Raw genomic sequence first — 23,710 nt, forward strand, 5'->3', positions numbered from 1 at the left:
ATCTTATAACAAAAAATTTCTAATGACAAACTCGTCCATGGCTATGTCCTCCCATATATGAGTAGCGATACCACATGGGGGGAGTCCTGCACTTCATTGAGCATAATGCTGTGAGTGATACAGCCTGAAATAAACATATCCTACTTCTTTGAATAAGGGTGGAGTATCATCTTACTAAGCAGAAATTTGATTACTCTTATACCACAAGATCAATTAATTGTTGCTTAATTTCATGATTTACACTTGGAAGAGAAAAAAGAATGAGGAGTACTTGTGGCACCTTAGAGACTATTTATTATATATATATATATATATATATATATATAAATTTATTTGAGCATAAGCTTGTAAGAGAAGGCATCTTCTAGCATGTTTTGCCTATGGAATTAAAAATACTCCAACAAACTCCATGCAGTTGGAACAGACCAGAGTAATCCCAGGAAATTAGATCGTACTTTACAACCAGAATGCCAAGAAAAGTGCAATATTATGCCAACTGATGATAGACTTTTCTTCTTTGCCTACTCTCTTGCATTAGGCGGTCTGGCTCTTCACCAGGCCCATATTGGTAGTAGTGCCACTTGATTCTGTGAAACAGTTTTGTACAGCAACAGCTCTTTAGATTTTAGCAAATGATCTAAATCTAGCTTTTTGAACCAGAATATTTCCTCAACTGAATCATCTGAGCTGTTTGGAGTTAGGCTTGTTTGGGCACCTTTTGTAGAGGTATGTGATTGGATGGGTATAGAATCTTAGCCCTGGTCTACACTATGGGTATGTCCACACTACGAAATTAGGTCGAATTTATAGAAGTCGGTTTTTTAGAAATCGGTTTTATATATTCGAGTGTGTGTGTCCCCCCACAAAATGCTCTAAGTGCATTAACGCGGCGGAGTGCTTCCACAGTACCGAGGCTAGAGTCGACTTCCGGAGTATTGCACTGTGGGTAGCTATCCCACAGTTCCCACAGTCTCCGCTGCCCATTGGAATTCTGGGTTGAGATCCCAATGCCTGATGGGGCTAAAACATTGTCGCGGGTGGTTCTGGGTACATATCGTCAGGCCCCCGTTCCCTCCCTCCCTCCGTGAAAGCAAGGGCAGACAATCGTTTCGCGCCTTTTTTCCTGAGTTACCTGTGCAGACGCCATACCACGGCAAGCATGGAGCCCGCTCAGCTCACTGTCACCGTGTGTCTCCTGGGTGCTGGCAGACGCAGTACGGCATTGCTACACAGTAGCAGCAACCCATTGCCTTGTGGCAGCAGACGGTGCAATAGGACTGGTAGCCGTCATCGTCATGTCCGAGGTGCTCCTGGCCACATCGGCCAGGAGCGCCTGGGCAGACATGGGTGCAGGGACTAAATTTGAAGTGACTTGATCAAGTCATTCTCTTTAGTCCTGCAGTCAGTCCTATTGAACCATCTTATGGTGAGCAGGCAGGCGATATGGATTGCTAGCAGTCCTATTGCATCATCTTCTGCCGGGCAGGCAAGAGATGAGGATGGCTAGCAGTCCTACTGCACCGTCTTCTGCCGAGCAGCCATGAGATGTGGATGGCATGCAGTCCTTCTGCACCCTCTGCTGCCAGCCAAAGATGTAAAAGATAGATGGAGTGTATCAAAACAAGAAATAGACCAGATTTGTTTTGTACTCATTTGCTTTCCCCCCCCACCCCGTCTAGGGGACTCATTCCTCTAGGTCACATGCAGTCACTCACAGAGAAGGTGCAGCGAGGTAAATCTAGCCATGTATCAATCAGAGGCCAGACTAACCTCCTTGTTCCAATAAGAACAATAATTTAGGTGCACCATTTCTTATTGGAACCCTCTGTGAAGTCCTGCCTGAAATACTCCTTGATGTAAAGCCACCCCCTTTGTTGATTTTAGCTCCCTGAAGCCAACCCTGTAAGCCGTGTTGTCAGTCACCCCTCTCTGCGTCAGAGCAATGGCAAACAATCGTGCATCTGAGTTGAGAATGCTGTCCAGAGCAGTCTCAATGGAGCACTCTGATGGGGCTAAAACATTGTCGCGGGTGGTTCTGGGTACATATCGTCAGGCCCCTGTTCCCTCCCTCCCTCCGTGAAAGCAAGGGCAGACAATCATTTCGCGCTTTTTTTCCTGAGTTACCTGTGCAGACGCCATACCATGGCAAGCATGGAGCCCGCTCAGGTAACCGTCACCGTATGTCTCCTGGGTGCTGGCAGACGTGGTACTGCATTGCTACACAGTAGCAGCAACCCATTGCCTTGTGGCAGCAGACGGTACAATACAACTGGTAGCTGTCATCGTCATGTCCAAGTTGCTCCTGGCCACGTCGGCCAGGAGCGCCTGGGCAGACATGGGCGCAGAGACTAAATTTGGAGTGACTTGACCAGGTCATTCTCTTTAGTCCTGCAGTCAGTCCTATTGAACCATCTTATGGTGAGCAGGCAGGCGATACGGATTGCTAGCAGTTGTACTGTACCATCTTCTGCCAGGCAGGCAAGAGATGAGGATGGCTAGCAGTCCTACTGCACCGTCTTCTGCCGAGCAGCCATGAGATGTGGATGGCATGCAGTCCTTCTGCACCCTCTGCTGCCAGCCAAAGATGTAAAAGATAGATGGAGTGTATCAAAACAAGAAATAGACCAGATTTGTTTTGTACTCATTTGCTTCCCCCCTCCGCCGTCTAGGGGACTCATTCCTCTAGGTCACACTGCGTCACTCACAGAGAAGGTGCAGCGAGGTAAATCTAGCCATATATCAATCAGAGGCTAGACCAACCTGCTTGTTCCAATAAGAACAATTACTTAGGTGCACCATTTCTTATTGGAACCCTCCATGAAGTCCTGCCGGAAATACTCCTTGATGTAAAGCCACCCCCTTTGTTGATTTTAATTCCCTGTAAGGCAACCCTGTAAGCCGTGTCATCAGTCACCCCTCCCTCCATTAGAGCAACGGCAGACAATCGTTCCGCGCCTTTTTTCTGTGCGGACACCATACCAAGGCAAGCATGAAAGCTGCTCAGCTCACTTTGGCAATTAGGAGCACATTAAACACCACACGCATTATCCAGCAGTATATGCAGCACCACAACCTGGCAGAGCGATACAGGGCGAGGAGGCGATGTCAGCGCAGTCGCGTGAGTGATCAGAACATGGACACAGATTTCTCTGAAAGCATGGGCCCTGGCAATGCATGCATCATGGTGCTAATGGGGCAGGTTCATGCTGTGGAACGCTGATTCTGGGCTCGGGAAACAAGCACAGAGTGGTGGGACCGCATAGTGTGGCAGGTCTGGGACGATTCCCAGTGGCTGCGAAACTTTCGCATGTGTAATGGCACTTTCATGGAACTTTGTGACTTGCTTGCCCCTGCCCTGAAGCGCAGGAATACCAAGATGAGAGCAGCCCTCACAGTTGAGAAGCGAGTGCCGATAGCCCTTCTGGAAGCTTGCAACGCCAGACAGCTACCAGTCAGTTGGGAATCAATTTGGAGTGGGCAAATCTACTGTGGGGGCTGCTGTGATGCAAGTAGCCCACGCAAGCAAAAATCTGCTGATATCAAGGGTATGACCCTGGGAAATGTGCAGGTCATAGTGGATGGCTTTGCTGCAATGGGATTCCCTAACTGTGGTGGGGCCATAGACGGAACCCATATCCCTATCTTGGCACCGGAGCACCAAGCCTGCGAGTACATAAACCACAAGGGGTACTTTTCAATAGTGCTGCAAGCTCTGGTGGATCACAAGGGACGTTTCACCAACATCAACGTGGGATGGCTGGAAGAGGTACATGATGCTCGCGTCTTCAGGAACTCTGGTTTGTTTCAAAAGCTGCAGGAAGGGACTTTATTCCCAGACCAGAAAATAACTGTTGGGGATGTTGAAATGCCTATAGTTATCCTTGGGGACCCAGCCTACCCGTTAATGCCATGGCTCATGAAGCCGTACACAGGCAGCCTGGACAGTAGTCAGAAGCTGTTCAACAACAGGCTGAGCAAGTGCAGAATGGTGGTAGAATGTGCATTTGGACGTTTAAAGGCACGCTGGCTCAGTTTACTGACTTGCTTAGACCTCAGCGAAACCAATATCCCCACTGTTACTACTGCTTGCTGTGTGCTCCACAATATCTGTGAGAGTAAGCGGGAGACATTTATGGCAGGGTGGGAGGTTGAGGCAAATCGCCTGGTTCTGGTTCTGAACATACTGCAGGATAATACACGAGGTGTTTACAATGCTCATAACTGCTGCCGTGATCTGAACGGGCTCCATGCTTGCTGTGGTATGGCATCTGCAGGAGAGCAGAGTTGCAGCGGAAGCAGTGGCTAATGACGGATACCACAAGAATAGATATTTATAGAGAACAACGAGAGGACCTGCGAGGTGGATTCATGAGAGCAGAGTTGCAGCGGAAGTGGGAGCCCATGACAGCCAACATGGAGAAATTCGCTATCAAGGCAAGAGCAGGAGAGCAAAGTTGCAGCGGAAGCGGTGGTTCGATGACAATGGTTAGCAGTCCTTCTGCACCATCTGCTGAAAGCAGTATGGCGTCCACATGGAAAAAAGGGCGTGAAATGATTGTCTGCCGTTGCTTTCACGGAGGGAGGGGCGACTGACGACATGTACCCAAAACCACCTGCAACAATGTTTTTGCCCCATCAGGCTTTGAGAGTTTAACCCAGAATTCCAATGGGTGGCAGAGACTGTGGGAACTGGGGGATAGCTACCCACAGTGCAATGCTCTGAAAGTCGATGCTAGCCATGGTACTGTGGACACACTCTGCCGACTTAGTGCGCTTAGTGGGGACACACACAATCGACTGTATAAAATCGCTTTCTAAAAAATCGACATCTATAAGTTCGACCTAATTTCGTAGTGTAGACATACCCATAGAAGATTAGGGTTAGAAGAGACCTCAGGAGGTCATCTAGTCCAACTCCCTGCTCAAAGCAGTACCAATTAAATCATCCCAGCCAGGGCTTTGTCAAGCTGGGCCTTAAAAACCTCTAAGGATGGAGATTCCACCACTTCCCTAGGTAACCCATTCCAGTGTTTCACCACTCTCCTAGTGAAATAGTTTTTCCTAATATCCAACCTAGACATCCCTCATTGCAACTTGAGAATATTGCTCCTTGTTCTGTCATCTGCCACCACTGAGAACAGCCAAGCTCCATCCTCTTTTGAACCTCCCCTTCAGGTAGTTGAAGGTTGCTGTCAAATCCCCCCTAACTCTTCTCTTCTGCAGACTAAATAACCCCAGTTCCTTCAACCTCTCCTCATAAGTCATGTGCCCCAGCCCCCTAATCATTTTCGTTGCCCTCCACTGGCCTTTCTCCAGTTTGTCCACATCCTTTCTCTAGTGCGGGACCCAAAACTGGACGCAGTACTCCAGATGTGGCCTCAGCAGTCCCAAATACAGGGGAATAATCACTTCCCTCGATCTGCTGGCAATGCTCCTACTAATGCAGCCCAATATGCCATTAGCCTTCTTGGCAACAAGGGCACACTGTTGACTCACATCCAGCTTCTTGTCCACTGTAATCCCCAGGTCCTTTTCTGCAGAACTGCCGCTTAACCATTCAGTCGCCAGCTTGTAGCAGTGCATGGGATTCTTCCGTCCTAAGTCAGGACTCTGCACTTGTCCTTGTTGAACCCCATAAGATTTCTTTTAGCCCAATCCTCCAATTTATCCAGGTCACTCTGGATCCTATCCCTACCCTCCAGCATATCTACCTGTCCCCCACAGCTTAGTGTCATCTTTGAACTTGCTGAGGGTGCAATCCATCCCATCATCCAGATCATTAATGTAGATGTTGAACAAAACCAGCCCCAGGACCGATCCTTGGGGCACTCTGCTTGATACCGGCTGCCAACTAGACATTGAGCCATTGATCACTACCCGTTGAGTAAAGTCAAGTTATAGCACGTCCACCGCTTTCCCCATATCCACACAGCCAGTTATCTCATCTTTTTTTTTTTTTTTTGAGATTTTCACCTATTTTATTATACACAAAAACATGACCAGAGAATTCTACTGAAGAGGCTGACCACGTCCACAACCGAATCAAACTCTAAACTGGAATTCAGTAGCTGCTCCAGCACCAGCCTCAGCCTTTTTGTCAGCACCAAGTGGAGCGGTACTGTGTCTGTAGGTATCTCTGTCAGCCTCTCCCCGAGTAAGACAAGCAGGGCATTCACCTTCCAGACCTTTGGGCCACAGTCTGCCAGACTCAGGGCGGCTACGGCGCAGGGTGGCAGGCACAATCTCAGGGGGTAGATGAAGATAATCACGCAAATACTGGATACCCTCATTGGTCAGATACCAGTAAAAGTGCCCCTCTAAGCAAACTGCTCCTTCACGTAGCCACGCGATTTCAGTGACTGCCTGGCTTTCATGACATAGAGGTTGAGCACATTCTTGTCTGCCAGCTCTGGGTGTTTAGGCATGTGAACATCTTTCTTGGCCTCCATCACTCCCTCCTTATAGAAGGCAATCAGATTGGTCAGGCATGACTTGCCCTTGGTGAATCCATGTTGATTGTTCCTGATCACCTTCCTCTCCTCCAGGGCGGTGTACCTCAGGACAGAATTTAGATCTATCTGCATATAGGAATCACTTCATCCACAAGCAAAATGCAACCTTTCTGGGATGGAATGTACCAGCTGTTCAACAGTGCACATCAATACTACACAATAGTTTAGGCCAGGAAATGAGGATTCCTACATAAGAGATGCAGTGCTAGATTAAATTTTCCATTTAATTCTCTGGGGTGAGGTTTTATTTCACAACTTAATAATGTAGAGCAGTAACTCCAATATCAAAAAATAAGAAGCCTGCTTAATATATGAAAAATATTTTTAAAAATGCAATATAATATAAAATAACTTTAATACAACAGACCAAAATTCAACCCTGTTATAACATCCAATTAAATTCAACCACTGAGTTCAACCATTTTCAATAGAGTTACACTAAAGATGAACCTGGCTCATGGAATCATTCATTTACCATACAGGCTGATGAGTAAGCAATGATTTCATTAACAAAAAATTACTGTCTGGATGAAAAAATGTAAGAATTATAGAATAAAATATCAGTGAATCACTTTTCTTTCCAGATCACCTTTCCATGCATGAAATAAGGTAAATGCCGTTTCAAGCCAGCTTTATAGCTATTCCAAACACCAGAAATTAAGTAGCAAACTGCACTCCATTGCTAATTTGAAAATTGAACTATTGTGTACAGTATGATAGAATCTTATTTCTGAATATGAATAAGTGAGGGATTCATTAGAAATGTGAGTGATTAAAACTCCTCCAGGCTTCATTTTTAATATCTCTGTTGCTAAACAGTGCACATTAAACATTTCAGTAACAAAAAAGAAAAGAAACAAGCAAACTCTTTAACCTCAAAATGGGATTGCAAAAGAACACTGATTTGAATCCAGTTATTTTGAATCACTCTGTATAGTGCACTGACAACCTCAGAATTAACTATGAATTAAAAATAGTGTTGCCAACAAGTGCCAATCTTTTTATGTGAAAAGAAACAACTGTCATTAAAAAATGTCATTGTATTTACTTAAGAATTAGCTGTATGTAGGTCCAGCCCAAGTCCACAAGGCACAATATAGGATTGTCCCCTTCTGTTTCCTTTACTTTTTGTCCTTTTAAGAAACATTAGCTACTGGAGGATAGGATTTGTCATACTGGATCAAAACACATGTCCATAGAGTCTGGCATCCAGGCTCCAGAACTGATCAATAGCTGATGCTCCAGAAGCAGACGGAAGCTTCTATTAGTGCCAACTGTGAAATTCAATATTTTTACATGCATGTATCTGTGCAGAGGGAGGACCAGGGTACTAAAAAATTCCTTCTTAACCCCCACAGCTGATCAACTTATACTGTATCATGAAGCATTAGATTCTTTTACCCTTATTTTACTCTACAGTATGAAAAAATGTTGATAATGCTTATAAAATTAATTAGCTTATATATTTTTAATCCATGCCTCACCATCTTCTCTGCTACTTATACCCATCCTGGGGGGCAATTTGTGTATGCATGATATGTGCTGCCAAAAAAAACCCCTGCGGTGTAGATGCACCCATAGAATCATCTGCAGATTTTGCAACTTTTCTCCTTTAAATCATTATTAAATATTTTATATAATATTGGTCTAAATACCAACCTCAGGCTTATTTCATAAATAACTTCTAGATTCTTCCCTCTGAAGACCAACTATTAACAACTTTGGTTTCTTATCATTAGGACCTGATACTGCAAGGAGCATCACATAGACAGAACCCCAATGACTTCAATATACTGTACTGTTAATGCAAAAGTGTACACAGCCTTGCATTACTTTATGTTGTTTCAGTTTTGCAGGGAGAATGGGAAGAGAAACAAAGCTATCACATGGCGTGGTTCCTCATATGTTTTGGGGCTGATAACATTGCTTAAAACATCTACCTTTTTGCAGTAATCTCTTTATTAAGCTATTAGCACAAAATACAGCATTGTTTAAAGATTTCCTTGAAACCCAGGAGTCAGAACTTCTCAATCCACCACTCCCAGGCGATGAAACAAGATTCTTTTAAAGTGCTCTTCTGTGCATCAGAAAACTTGTGGGTCTCATGGCAATATGGAAGGTAGGTTTTACAATGTAGCTAAATATAGTTAGGAATCTCCATACTCAAGTAAAAGTACCCTCATATCAAATACAGATTTAGTTAGGGTTTGAACCACAGCCCATTCAAGTCAGAAGGTGTATTTCTATTGACTGCTCTGGATCAGGACCTAACTGAAAGCACAAAAGGTTTGGAATAGGGTTGAGTTTGAAACAGAGATTCTAATCTGTTCTGATTTTTATCTGAGCAGGTTTGTCCATCCTTAATCTAAATATTACATAAATAGTGTGGCAGGGTCAGGCCAGATGGCTAGAGGAGAGTGATTGAAGTCAGATAAATTAGCCCGAGGTTAAGTAGGTCCCTTTTTCCTGGGTAAGATAACAGGGAAGGTTCCAGAACAATCAGGAATTTTCTGGAAACAATTAAGGAAGACAGGCTGATTAGAACACCTGCAGCCAATCAAGAAGCTGCTAGAATCAATTAAGGCAGGCTAATCAGGGCACCTGGGTTTAAAAAGGAGCTCACTTCAGTTTGTGGTGTGCGTGTGAGGAGCTGGGAGCAAGAGGCTCAAGAATCTGAGATTGAGAAGGCGTGCTACTGGAAGACTGAGAAGTACAAGCATTATCAGACATCAGGAGGAAGGTCCTGTTGTGAGAATAAAGAAGATGTTGGGAGGAGGCCGTGGGGAAGTAGCCCAGGGAGTTGTAGCTGTCATGCAGCTGTTACAGGAGCCACTGTAGACAGCTGCAATCCACAGGCCCCTGGGCTGGAACCCGGAGTACAGGGCGGGCCCGAGTTCCCTCCAGCCCCCCAACTCCCTACTTGATACTGGAGGAGTTGAACTGGACTGTGGGTTCCACCAGAGGGGAAGGTCTCTGGCCTGTTCTCCAATCCACTAGGTGGATCAGCAGAGACTGTGGGGATTGTTCTTCTTCCTTTCCCCATGCTGGCCAGTGATGAGGCTAACTGAGTGAACAGCAGATTTGAGCCACGAATGTGGCCAAACTGAGGGCTGTTGTGAACCTCTGAGGTGAGAAAATCCGCCAATAAGTGCAGGACCCACCAAGGCAGAGGAGGAACTTTGTCACAATAGAGATGTTGCCCTACAATCAAGCTCAGTATCTCTATCACATAATCAGCTATATTTTAGTTCCTAACGATTCTCCTGGGCTCTTCTTAATGTATAATTTTATTGCACAATTTACAACTCCCACATTATCTTCCATCACTTTAATGTGCAGTGTTCTGTGTTGTCCTTGCTGCTAGATGTTCGTTAATGATTTCATAGGGTGGAACACCCAAGTGATTTAAGGAAAATGAATACATCTAAACCAGAGCTCAGCCCTAATTCATTCCTGTTTTTCTGCTTCCCTGTAAGGTTAAACAACAGTTGATGCCTTGTGAAAAAGATTGAAAAACAACCTACTGAGAAACACTGCGGTCTACTTATCTGGTATTTATCTTCCTCTGTGTTTCTCTTTACTAGTATGAGTGATATTAACCTGGAAATGGATCTTGTTTCTTTAGAGTTTAACTGTGGATTCCTCACCTGAATCTATAACAAACAAAACCCCCACTCCACTGTATTCTGCAACAAAGATCCAAAATGCTACAGCTTCAAATAGTATTACTGCAGGGTCTGGGACAATTACTGTAGAATACAGCACTATGTTCTAAAACAGGGATCCACAGTTGCCCTTATATTCTGTTGAAACTATCAGGAGTTCTGCCTGCATGAGGCTTGCAGGATGGGGCTCTCTATGATCCTTAGGGAAATCATACATTAAAACCAAAAAGTTAATTCAGAGCTAAATCTTAATCACTTTGCTCTTGTAAGCAGTAGTCACCAAAGACACTTCAATGGGATTACTGGCATGAGTAAGGATAGCAGAATTTGGACCCTGATGATTATTAATCATTAGCAAAGCAAATGGGACATTGATTTCCAGGGTCTCACTGAGCTCTTGTACTGTATTGCTAGCCTTGCAAATGACCTTAATTTACAAGAAGGCAGCAGCTTCCACTATGCTCAGAAATACCAAATGTGATTTCAAATGATAAATAAAACTGATTTCTCAGTACATTCAGGGAAGTGTCTTAATTTTCACAATTCTGGTATGAGCAAAATAAGTGCAGTTGTTCATTAAAGTGTTTAGCTTTTATTAACTGTGAACTAATATACCAAAACTGCAGAGGGTCTGCTGCCAACTCCAAACTCAGCCAGCAAGTTTCTTATGAATCTGACAGATGTTTCTCTCCTGTTCTAAATCAGCCATTGAAACTAATTTTGTCCACTCCCCTTCAGAGCTTCCAAAGAACTAATGAACACAAACTGTGATTTAGATTCTCACTTAGAGCATGATCCTGCAAACTCTGATTCATGTGAGTAGCCCTTACACAGGGCCAATTTTAGGAATGGGTGAGCACGGCAGTGGCCATGGGTGCCCGCTTCTGTGGGGTGCCATATTGCTGCACTTCTCAGTTTGTTTGTTTGTTGCACTGCTCTGATCAGGTGGCCATTTTTGCTCTGCTGATTGGCCAGCCTTCCCCCACTCCCAGTTGCTCATGGGGGCGGGAGCGTGAAAACCTTTTTCTGCCCTGCCTGGCAAAACAGCAAAGACAGCTGCTGTCCTTGTTTATTCAACAGACCTGCTGAAGTCAATGGGACTACTCAGATGAGTAAGGGTTCTCAAAATCTGGCCCATAGTTAACACCAAGAAAAATCTCATAGGAAAATGGAATACTGGTTCCTTAGGCATAAACTGAAGTTTCAAGATGTTTGAAAGGTTAATTCTTAGATTTGAATTGCTTTATAATAATATATTGTACTTTATGTCAATTGCTCTCTGAAGCTAAATAATCCAGACCAATTTCATTTCCAAGGGTTTTTTCTGAATACAGATAGTGAAGACTTGCAAAAGTGCCTACTAATTTTGAGTACCTCGTTTTTGGGTGTCCAACTTGAGACCCCTTAAAGGGGAATGATTTTTTCAGAAAGAACTGAGCATCCACCCACTGAGAATCAAGCCACTTTAAGGGGTATCAACTTGGACACCCAAAAATGAGGCACCCAAAATTACTAGACACTTTTGAAAAGCATGCCCTACCTACGCCTTACTTTTTAATTCCAGTTTCAGAAATGGATTATCATTACTCCAGTGTCAAGCTATCATACATTTATGTAGTGTCTTTTTCTCAAATTCATGTTCATTTGCCTAGCAGTCCTTACCTCCTATACATCACGATTAGACACCTCTGAAGTTTCTGTATATTTGAATGCAGGATAAGCACTTGCCTGTGTGAAAGCTGCCACTCCATATTTCTCTTCTTTCTATAAATCACAATGATAAGTTCCTAACGACAAAACATCCTCTCAGAGAAGTGCTGAAATCATTCTAATATCACTTACAATACATTATTGTGGTAATTGGATTTCGGGGGTGGATAAGACATAAAATCAAACTCCTCTTCAGCTGTAGTCAATAAAGTTTCCATGACTCTTTGTGCAAGTGTAGGAGTGTTAACCCTGGTATTCTGGCCAAATACCAATTCAGGAGATTACATTCTGACTTCCTAAATTCTCCCGAGTATGTTATGTTTTTTCCATACACAAACAGCAACCATACACAGATACACTTTTTATATTACCTTTTCTTTTGTAGTAAAAGAACAAAAGTAAGACCTCCAAGAGAGAATACACAGTGTGTGAGTTTCTTGTCTAGCAGACTACATCTACATACACTAAATGACTCTGCAGCAAGGCAGGGGATTTCACTCCATTTAAAGGTATCCTACACAAGACAAGTCAATAGGCACAGGTTACATACAGCACAAATTGGATATAGTATTCTTCTTCACTTCTTATCCTAAACTATTTTTAATATTGCTGGCTATTGTTAAATAGCTGTTGCACTCCACCACAGAAGTGGATGCATTTCGGTAGTGGATGATCCACATATAAATATATGCTTATGGAATATTGTGATACTTAAAATACCTTGGAGATCAATTAATTGAGTTGCAATAAAAGTCCACTTGTTAATGATCATCACGACTTGAAGTTTGAAAGGATCATTAAGCCCTCTGTTTAAGATATTTATTTCTAAAATCATACTCTTCTATGCAGTTTCTGCAGTAATTGTTCACTAATAGCTGTGTTAACAATAGCTGTGGGGTTTTTTTGTTCTTTCTGTTTGTTTCAAACACAAGACATATCATGAGGTATTTGTTTGTCAGACATGGTTATTTTTCCCATTAATCCTATTGTATGCTCTTCAGTTTCTTCAAGAAGGAGCATGACACATTTTTTACTGTAATTCTGTTCACCAATAAACCCCTGAGTCAGTGACTGTGCTCTTTTGCAGTTTGGGTATGTTTGTTTTTGTCTGGGACAAATAGCTAGAGAATCCTCAGAGGCTGAAGCTGATATTTGAAACATCACTGGACATTTCAGATAGTGAGCCTGAAGTTCACTGAAGTTCAGGGTCAATATGCCAACTTCACCTTACCCTTCATTTGCCTTCACACCACTTCCAGGGATTGTTTGAAATGTATGGTTGCCACCCGGCTGGCAACTATCAAGAAGGGTTATTTGTCCTGTATTGCAACCCACAGCACCCAAAGTTTGAGCAGGGAATATAGCATTCTTGAAGGGGAAGCAGCATTGTCTTGTGGACTGATCATTAGATTTGGAGTTAGAAACTGCCAATATCCAATCCTGGCTCTGGCATTAACAATATGCCCTTGTGCAAATCAGTTAACCACTCTGTGTCTGTGTTTAAGCATCTATAAAATGGGGACAGTACTAAATTACGTGCCTCTCAGGGGTGTTCTGAGAGTTAATTAGTTAAAATTTATTCCATGCTCTGAAGATATAATGTGCTATACATATTATTAATATTAGTGGTGAACTTCCTCCAAAAAGAACCTTTTTTACAGAGCATAACTGAACTCTTGAGGGAAGTATTGAGTGGAAAGTGTGGCTTCCTTTCTGGCATGTTTTGGGGTTACAGAATTGCAGCAATACTAAATTAATGATAATAAGAAGGGCCAAGTTAAAATTAAACACTAGCATTTCTTGTTCAGGAGTACCTGGATAAAACTAAAGCAACAGTATGCCTGAGAAAAAACTTCTCCTGTGCATCTTGTCTGCTTGTAACAATCATGAAACAACTTCCAAAGGCAGATTCCAAACAACACTTGCACTCTCCACTCTGAAAAAAAGTACACACCCTTCTTTATCAGCAGCTGGAAAACAGTAGCCAACATGATGACCTAAACAAACAAAAAACACTCTAGCTTGTTAAAGAAACCAATGGGATTTCAAAGTTAAAAAGCACGTGTCATATTTAGACATTTTGGTAAATACCTGAGCATTTAAAAACACAAAATATTTTGCTTATTCTTCTTGTTTGCTATTACAGGGACACTTATTTCTGTTCTTCATGTGAAGTGTACTAGAGTCACCAGAATTTTATGGTATGGTAATTCAGTTATAAATTTAACTGAGATAGTTTTATGATGGAGATAACACCATTGTGGATTGCTTTTTGTTGGAAGTGTAAGGAGGCTCTAGGACTACTACAATGTGACCTACACTAGAAAATCCTGCCACATTTGACAAATAAAAACCTCTCCCAGCTTCCCAAATAAGTGTTGAAAGTAACTCCCATTTACATCAGTGATTGTCAAAATGGAATAATTTCAGTGATGTTACTCCAAACTTACACCAGTGTAAATAAAAGCAAAATTTCACCCAGTAATGACCAAGCATGTAGGACGAAGCTATGGACTGTGACCTTCTGGTGGTAAAACACAGAACAGCTGTTGTAGAGAGTTGAGGAATTCATGACAGAATTTGCTGAGAGATATTGATATAGAGGTGCAGAAACACAGCTGCCATATATGGCAAGCACTTTTAATACAAACACAGCCTTCTTTTGAGAGATCTTGGTGCCCCTTTGAAATGGAATAATGCTAGAGATTTCTGCTCACCATCACAGTTTGTTTCCCATGTCTGTTCTCTGGGCTGGTACAGCGAAGAGCAAATTCCATCACATGTTTCTCAACTCCCTACAATAGTTGTTCTATGTTTTACCAGCAGGTCACAGTCTGTAGCTTAGTTCTACATGCTGGGTTAGTACTTGGATAAATTCTTCTTTCATTGACACTGGTGTAAATTGGGAGAGTAACACCATTGAAATCATTGGCATTATTTCATTTTTACAGCACCATGAACAGAATGTGGCATAGTCAGATTGATTCTTCTTCTACTTAGAACAGCTTTATGCCAGTGTAACTTAGGTGGTGTTACTTCCACTGGTGAATGGGAGAATCAGGCCACTGCTGCTAAATATCTCTATCAACCAAGTTATATGGATATCTTAGTACTCTGTAAACAACAACAAGTGTGGCCTGACTGTCCTAATTAAGCTCATAATATGTACAAAGTGAGATTTTAAGCATATAGGAGCCTAATTTTAGGCATCTTTGTTATTTAGGCACCTAAATAAGTAGCCTGACTTTCAAAGGTGCTGAGCACACAGGGGCTCTCATTAAAGTAATATGTACAAGTGGTTTGCTGTTCCGTCTAATTTTAAATGTTGCAAAGTGATGAGGCCTCTAACACTCACATAGCATATGGAATAATCTTCTGAAGGACCTCACTGTCAAGAATCACAGAATCATAGAATCATAGGACTGGAAGGGACCTCGAGAGGTCATCTAGTCCAGTCCCCTGTACTCAAGGCAGGACCATGTCCCTGACAGGTGTTTGTCCAACCTGCTGTTAAAAATCTCCAAGGATGGAGATTCCACAACCTCCCTAGGCAATTTATTCCCGTGCTTAACTACTCTGACACTTAGGAAGTTTTTCCTAATGTCTAACCTACACCTCCCTTGCTGCAATTTAAGCCCATTGCTTCTAGTCCTATCCTCAGCAGTTAAGAAGAACAATTTTTCTCCCTCCTCCTTGTAACAACCTCTTATGTATTTGAAAAATGTTATCATGTCCCTTCTCAGTCTTCTCTTTTCCAGACTAAACAAACCCAATTTTTTCAATCTTCCCTCAGAGGTCATGTTTTCTAGACCTTTAATCATTTTTTGTTGCTCTTCTCTGGACTTTTTCCAATTTGTCCACATCTTTCCTGAAATGTGATGCCCAGAACTGGGCACAATACTCCAGCTGAGGCCTAAGCAGCATGGAGTAGAGCGGAAGAATTACGTCTCATGTCTTGCTTACAATTCTCCTGCTAATACATCCCAGAATGATGTTCGCTTTTTTTGCAACAGTGTTACACTTTTGGCTCGTATTTAGCTTGTGGTCTACTGTGACTCCCAGATCCCTTTCCACAGTACTCCTTTCTAGGCAGTCATTTCCCATTTTGTATGTGTGCCACTGATTGTTACTTCCTAAGTGGAGTACTTTGCATTTGTCCTTATTGAATTTCATCCTGTTTACTTCAGACCATTTCTCCAGTTTGTTGAGATGATTTTGAATTATAATCCTATCCTCCAAAGTACTTGCAATGCCTCCCAGCTCAGTATCGTCCACAAACTTTATAAGTGTACTCTCTATGCCATTATCTAAATCACTGATGAAGATATTGAACAGAACCGGACCCAGAACTGATCCCTGCAGGATCCCACTCGTTATGCCCTTCCAGCTTGACAGTGAACCACTGTTAACTACTCTCCGGCATGGGTGGTAGATGAACTCCCCCTTTGGGGAGGGTAACCCGCCGACCCTGCCCCTTATGCCCGAGCCCTGAGGTTCCCCCCTTCCCCTACGGATGGAGGAGCCCCGGCCCACCCACCCTAGCCACCCTAAGCGGCCAGTTGGCCCACTCCAGCCAGCCTCAGCACCAGGCCTGTCCAAGACTCTGGCCCAACCCCCAGGCCAGCTGCAGCACCTCACCGGGCCTCCCTGAGCTCCCCAGGCAACCGGCTGGAGCTGAGCCTCCACTGGCTTCAGGGAAGGGAGGAGGGGCCTGGGGGTGGAACATGGGCAAGGCCACAGCCTGGGTCAGGGGAGGCTTAGCTTGCCCTGGCCTTTGATATCTGCCACCCATGCTCTCTAGGAATGGTTTTCCAACCAGTTATGCACCCACCTAGTTCCGTCTAGGTTGCATTTCCCTAGTTTGTTTATGAAAAGGTCATGCGAGACCGTATCAAAAGCTTTACTAAAGTCAAGATATACCACGTCTATCGCTTTCCTGCTATCCACAAAGCTTGTGACCCTGTCAAAGAAAGCTATCAACTGGGTTTGACATGATTTGTTCTTGACAAATCCATGCTGACTGTTACTTATGACCTTATTATCTTCTAGATGTTTGCAAATTGATTGCTTAATTATTTGCTCCATTATCTTTCCGGGTACAAAAGTTAAGATAACTGGTCTGTAATTCCCCAGGTTGTCCTTATTTCCCTTTTTATAGATGGGCACTATATTTGGCCTTTTCCAGTCTCCCTTCTATTCAGATTAAGTTTTCTATTTCCTAATTTCATCCTTTCTGTCTCAGAGATCGTAGCTGTTTTGCTAAATAACTCTGTACTAAATTACATGATAGGAATTATATAATAAACCATTTCTCTTCCTTCTGGGTGTGTGTTGTCTTTGCTCTTTACACAACATTAAGAATATGTGGAAAGTATGTGACACAATTAGATTCCAAATAACCATGTTTGCTATCTGTATAAAACATAGAAAACACAGCTACTTCTATACACTGCTGCTGTGTTAGGTTCTAGTGGCTTCTGCCATAGAAGAGGTCATGCAGAGGCTCATTAGAGGGCTCCCAGATTATTTAAAGGGATACTACCCAAATCATATACAATGCTTTTAGCCTTCCATTATTTCTACTAGTATGTCCCTCCTTAGCTGTCACTCTAAATCAGTGTAGTTGGCTCCAAAAGTTGTAGTAAAAGTTGGCCAAGTATGATTAGAACTTCAAGTCATACTGACAATGTGTCACAAAAGGGCAGCACTGGAAATCAGTGAAGGCTTTCTGAATAGGTTTAAAACAAGAAGATAATACTAGTAGTGAATAGAGAAAAATATAATGAATTTTGCCATTTTGCTGGGTTGGTGACAGGGCAAAAAATACTAGATTTTTTATCCTGTGTTGGACCAACTCTCAGTGCACACTCTGTGTGGTCTCTTGTACTCAGCATCTTACTTGCTGTGGAGCCCCTTGCTGTCCTCCCTCAAGTGCTTACTCTGAATATTTTCTTTACTGCTGCTGGAACCATCATCACTGGTCATAGGACTTGATTATTTACAAGGCACTGATAGCCATAATAATGAACTAATATTTCTTACATATCAAAATATTTTGGAGAAAATCCATGAGCTAAGTGAGGGAGGAGATAAGAATGAGGGGAAAAACAGGCGGACTCTTCAGTGCTGACTAGACATTTAAAAAGATTGGGAGTGAAAACTAAAATTAGATAAAACATTGGTTGGGCAACAGCTTATCTTGCTGTTCCTGTTCCGTAAAGGGAACTTATTCAGGCTCAGTAGTTTCCTGATGATGGTCATAAATGAATAAAGCAAAAATAAGTCTCATCCATTAAAGTCAGTGTGGACTAGTGAATGGGGCATGGGCAGGGAGCCAGAAGACTTGGGTTCTACTCTCAGTTCAGCTATGAATGCCTGTGGGATCTTAGCCAAGTCACTTAACCACTCTGTGGCTCAGTTTCCCTTTATTTAAAATGAAGATAATATTATTTACTCATCTGCAACCCAGGGAGTCACTCAATACCAACTGGCAGAGGGCACATCATACCGAGTAACTCACTTCAGGCCTGACACTCATTTTCCCAACGCACTGTTGCCATTATCTGTATCCAAAAGGTGCTATGTAAGGTATCATCTGCTAGCCAGTAACACACTGGTCAGTAATATTATTGTATGCTGTATATAAAGATGATGTATAAACGGTTTTAGATGTGTTGCTGGAACTATGTTCTCAAAAGGTGTTTTGCAAGCAATGCACAACCCCAACTTGTCTTAGACAAAGGACTGTTGTTTCACCTGTTTTTCTGTGTCTCTAGTGTAAATTGAGCCAGGTAACACCTCAGGACAATGAAAAGTACATCTACATACAAGGGAAACAAAGCCATCAAGCTAAATGAGCGGGGCTGAGCGTGGAGGGAAGACCATTTAACTATCATGACAGGGGATGGAGTCTGCACTTCCCAGGAAGTCTTCCTGGCTTTTGAAACAGAGACAGTAGACTTTGGGAAATATAAGCAGAAGCAGAAAGCCATTTGGTATGCATCACTAGGGGATAAAGGGAGAGCAACACCCTTTGAGTTCATGAAAAATGAATCCTCCTAGCCTGAAAACCAAGAGTAGCTGGAACTGACTGTAGGTGAGAAAATTGCTTAGATAAAGGTTGTAACTTGCTGAAGTTAAGTTTTAGTCACTAGAAAGTGTAATTGTTTTTGTTTTACCTGTAGCCATATCTATGTCTTCTATTCTTTCTTATTATCTCTTATACTCTGTTCTTTGTTAATAAACGTATTCTTGTTTGACTGCAAAACCATCTCATTGCTGTTACTCTTGGGGGAATTCTGCGCAATGCAGAGTTTGCACAGAAATTAATGTTCTGTGCAGAATTTCCTTTTCCCCCCACAGAAATGGGCTGCTGAGCTGCTGGCTGCCGCTAGATTTGGCAGAGCCGAGCTCCAAAATAGAAGACACTGTGAAGAGAAGGGGGACAGAGCTGGAGGATTCTGGGCAGTTGCAACTCCTGGCATGCCCTGAAGGAAGGAGGTGGCAAGCAGGAAACTCCACACAAGCCCAGGACCAAGCATCAGGCTGTTTGTCCCTCTGAATCCCTGAGCTCTAGCAGGTAGGGGGTGTGGGTGTTTGGGCTACCGGGGACCCAGCAGCTGGGCTCTGGGAGGTAGGGGTGTCTGGGCTTGGGAGCGCCATGCAGTTGGGCTCTGGGGGAGGGGGTGTGGGTGTCTGACTCCACAGCTGGGCTCTGGAGGGGAGAGGGCAGAGAAACAGGAACTGGGTTGTTGTAGGGGTTTCTTTAACTCTCTACACCTGGGGGAATTTTTTGTGTGTCTGCATTGTTACAGATATAGTTGCTGACAGTTATTTTGAAATAAATTACCAAACTAATTAAAACTGACGTGAATCTATAGTGTTATTCTGACAAATAAAATATGCAGAATTTTGCAGAATTTTTAATTTTTTGGCCCAGAATTCCCCCAGGAGTAGTGCTGTGTATTAAATGGAAGGGTGAAGTGTTCAGCTAAACTAACAGGCTGGTGTATGCTCTGTCTCTTTGGCAGCAGAAAACTTGATAACTTCTGTGAGAGGGACTAGAAACTGCAGAGGGAGATGGTTTTGGGGAGACTCAGGACTGGAAGAGCTGTTGGTGTCATCCTGCAAGGAGTAACCAGGCTGGGGGAACCTAGGATGAGGCCATTATGCTGATGAAAGCTACTTGCATCAGGGCTCTGAGCCAAAGCTGCACAGCGTATAAGCATTCTGGGTCACAGGGCAGGCAGTGGTGAAGTCCCAAAGCGTCACATTGGCATAGTCCAACAGGATTTACTGTTTACTACTTGCTATTTGGCTCACACTCAAACCACAGTTGCCAACTTTCATGTGGTAAATAAGCACCCCAACTTTCACAATAAGCCAAAAATCAAGCTAATACCATTTCAAAACAAGGCCAAAGCAAGCCAATCCCTAAGAACCCCAGCACTCTATGTGACTAGATCCCCCCCCCCCACAGTCTGGGACTGTAGTGGGCCTGCTGTGCACCCCTGACTCTCTTCCCCCTCTTGCCCCTGCTTGCCCCTTGTCTCTGCTTGCTCGGAGCGGATCAAAAAAAAGAAGTAACAAGCTGCAACAAGCCAAAAACTAGCCAACAAGAAACTCACAAGCCAATTAAACCAAAAACAAGCCCAATTTCTGCAATTTTTTTCGTGGGTTTGGCATGTCTGACTCAAACCACTGATTTACTAGATTTTTAAGCGATTTTTCAAGTGAGAAGGCTGAGTGGAGTCAAAGAAAGTTTACAGATTAATTGGTTTTTGTTTGTTTATTTTGGGCAAGGAACTAGAACAAAAGGCATTTTAAAATGAGCAGCAGCAAAATAACCACAAAGTTAGAACTAGACAGATTGGAGGCCGATCAGAAAGAGAAAGAATGCGAAGCTGCAAAAGCAGCTCATGATCACCAAAAATGGGAAGCCAAACAGCAAGATAAACAAAACCAAGTAAGAGAAGCAGACCAGAGAGCCAATAAAGCTGACCTGAGAGACGAGGAGAGGGAGGCAGAAAAGCAACAACAGGAGGAAGCACACCGGTGAACCATGGAACTAAAAAGAGAAAGAAGCCCAAGAAAGGGGGAGAGAGAGAGACTGTATAACCTGGATATGATGGATAAATATGGACACAACCCACAAGTACTCTCTCTTCCTCAGGAATAGCCTGATGGGACAAGCTATGCCCTGCATACAAAAAATCAGATTGAATTGAGGAATACCTTACAACTTTTGAAAGATTCTATGTGTTGCATAAGGTCCCAGAAGACAAGAAATTCCCCACGCTGGTGAAAAGGCTTTTGGATAAAGCATTGATTGTATTTAATGAAATGCCAATTGAATAGGTTTGAAATACAATGAATTTGAAAAGGCTGTATTGCAAAGGTTTCAAATCACCCTTGAAGTGTACAGGGTGAGATTCAGAAACTCAAAAGGATGTTAATATGAGTTGTAGAGAACATATGTATGATTTGATGAGGAAATGGGCAGAAGGAAAAGGGGCAGAGAATTACGACCAGTTATTTGAACTTTTTGCATAAGAGCATTTTCTAAGTGTATGTATGCTCTGATGAAATCAGAGCTGCTCTTTGAGATAAATCGCTAATGTCTGTGCAAGAGGCTGCTGATCTGGCTGATTCCTATGCACAAGACAGAGATTCCAGTGAGCACAAGCCTCCAAGTGAAGGGCAGAGGGAGGAAAGTGGGAGGGTTGAGCCCAGGCATTCACCTCCACAGAACCGATGCCCTCCTGGAAATCACATTTGCAGACCTATGTCATAGGAGGATGGACCCAGAAAGTATTTCACATGTAATTCCACCAAGCATCTGAGGGACAATTGCCCTAAACAAAGGGAGTCTCAGCCTACAACCATCCAGCCACAGCCCAGATTAATGCAGCTGTTGTAAACACAGGACCCACAGAGGTGCCTGAAACATTCCTGATAAACTTTGTAAGGTCCGGCCCTTTGGAGGTTGCTGCTGAGTTTATTAAAGTCGTCACAGTGAATGGCAAAGAATGCCTAGAGTGGAGAGACATTGGTGCCCAGATCTCTCTGGTTAGCGAGAGCATGGTCAGGAAGACTGACAGGCTGCAGGGAGAAAGTGTAGAGCTCCTGGCATTGGGAAGCTGTAAAACCAGTGTGCCTTTAGCTAAAGTGCATTTGGAGTGGGAAGGTGTGGAAACCATTTTAAATGTTGGTGTGTTGGATTGAATTCCAGCAGAAATATCCATAGGAAATGATGTATTAACTACGTCTAAAGTTGTTTAATACAAACCTGCTCTTCTCTGAATGTTGGCAGAATGAAAGGCTGTCTTGGAAACACCTGAAACTGGGCTGCTTGATAAAAAGGAATAATAAGAAGATAAAACTTCTGATGCCAGAAGTAGTCACAGATTTGATCCTGTGTGAAATTTTAACCATTTTTCACCAGTGGCTCAACAGCCTTCCACAAGAAAATGATGAAATTCTGCCCTGTTGGAAAAATCAAGAGTTGTGTACATTTGACCTTGGCAGAAAAGTCAATGTTTTACAAAGAAAACATTTTGTTGTTGTTGTTTGTCAAAATTACAGTTCTCTGCTTGTGAAATTTGTCTGTCTTTTTGTTTCATTTTTCTTTTACATTTGAAGTGAGATTGAAAAATGTTTATCTTTTTCATTAACCCATATAAATGTGGATTTTATTTTTAATTATCAGGTGTGGGAATGAAGTAGAGGAGTTGGTATGTGTGCAATTGTTCATCAACCTTGAAGCCAAGAAAACAAATAGAAGCCTATGTTTACATAGCTTAGATATTCAGAGCCAGAGCGTCAACTGGTGTAAATTGATATAGCTCCTTTGAAATCTCAATCATCCAGTCAGATTAATAAAGGGAAGTATATGGAGACAAACCGATTTACTCCTGCTGAGGATCTGGCCCCTAGCTGTTACTGAGCTGGTGTGAATAATTAAATTGTTTAAAATATGGAATGAAGAAACAGGTAGATGAATGTAGGGGCTGTATTTCTATTTCCAGCTTTACTCTCCTGGCTTTTGATTTCACAAGAACCCCCAATAAATTATAACCCCTGGGTTGGAGAGTAAAATGTTCCATTTAAATTTTTTAAATAATACAGGTTTCAGAGTAATAGCCGTGTTAGTCTGTATTCGCAAAAAGAAAAGGAGTACTTGTGGCACCTTAGAGACTAACCAATTTATTTGAGCATAAGCTCACGAAAGCTTATGCTCAAATAAATTGGTTAGTCTCTAAGGTGCCACAAGTCCTCCTTTTCTTTTTAAATAATACATAAATGCAAATGCCTAATTTAACTGTTGTGGTCCTTTCCCCTACCAACCTTCCCTTCTGCAGTCTCCCCAGATAGCTCCAGCTGCTATAACCCCCAGGCTTCATTCTGACTTTGACCACCACTGGAACACTGCGCAGCCTGCATGGCCATGGCTGTTCTCTAGCGGCAATCACTTGAGGAGCAGTTGGCTTGATGTTGAAATCCAGTTCCATGAACCTGATGGAGGGTTTGGTTTAAACCTACAACGTTTGGACCACACACTCCTTGAAATAATAAAGAGCCAGTCTGTCACAAGTAATGTGCTTGGTCTCGTGGGGAAGGTAGAATCTTCTAGTTTATCATCTGATGGAGTGGTAATGTCAGAAGCATCCAGTGAGGACTCAGACGAGATTATCTTGGGGTGGGGGAGGGAATGGTGGCTCTAGAATCATGTTTTGCATTCTGCCTATCCCCCAGTGCTCTGAGAGGCTTCTCCCAATAAATATCTGAGGAAGATAGTTTATGGGAAAGCCACTTTCCACTTAT

The 23,710-nt window shown here is 42.9% G+C and overlaps 1 long non-coding RNA gene across 5 annotated transcripts in view; it reads left to right on the top strand.

Moving 5' to 3' along the window:
- The window catches only part of LOC144272417 (uncharacterized), a 59,765-nt gene extending 37,278 nt beyond the window's left edge, over positions 1 to 22,487 (top strand). For 2 of the 5 annotated variants that reach the window (XR_013347542.1, XR_013347546.1), the window contains 4 exons: positions 8,361 to 8,631; positions 9,989 to 10,063; positions 18,664 to 19,466; positions 19,918 to 22,487. This is a non-coding gene — a long non-coding RNA (uncharacterized LOC144272417). The remainder of the gene's footprint in view (positions 1 to 8,360; positions 8,632 to 9,988; positions 10,064 to 18,663; positions 19,467 to 19,917) is intronic. The other 3 variants (XR_013347545.1, XR_013347543.1, XR_013347544.1) reach the window with 3 other exon arrangements.
- Positions 22,488 to 23,710: the final 1,223 nt, after the last annotated feature.

This window comes from Eretmochelys imbricata, chromosome 11 (assembly GCF_965152235.1).
Source record: "Eretmochelys imbricata isolate rEreImb1 chromosome 11, rEreImb1.hap1, whole genome shotgun sequence".
In the NCBI taxonomy this organism is placed as follows: Eukaryota; Metazoa; Chordata; order Testudines; family Cheloniidae; genus Eretmochelys; species Eretmochelys imbricata.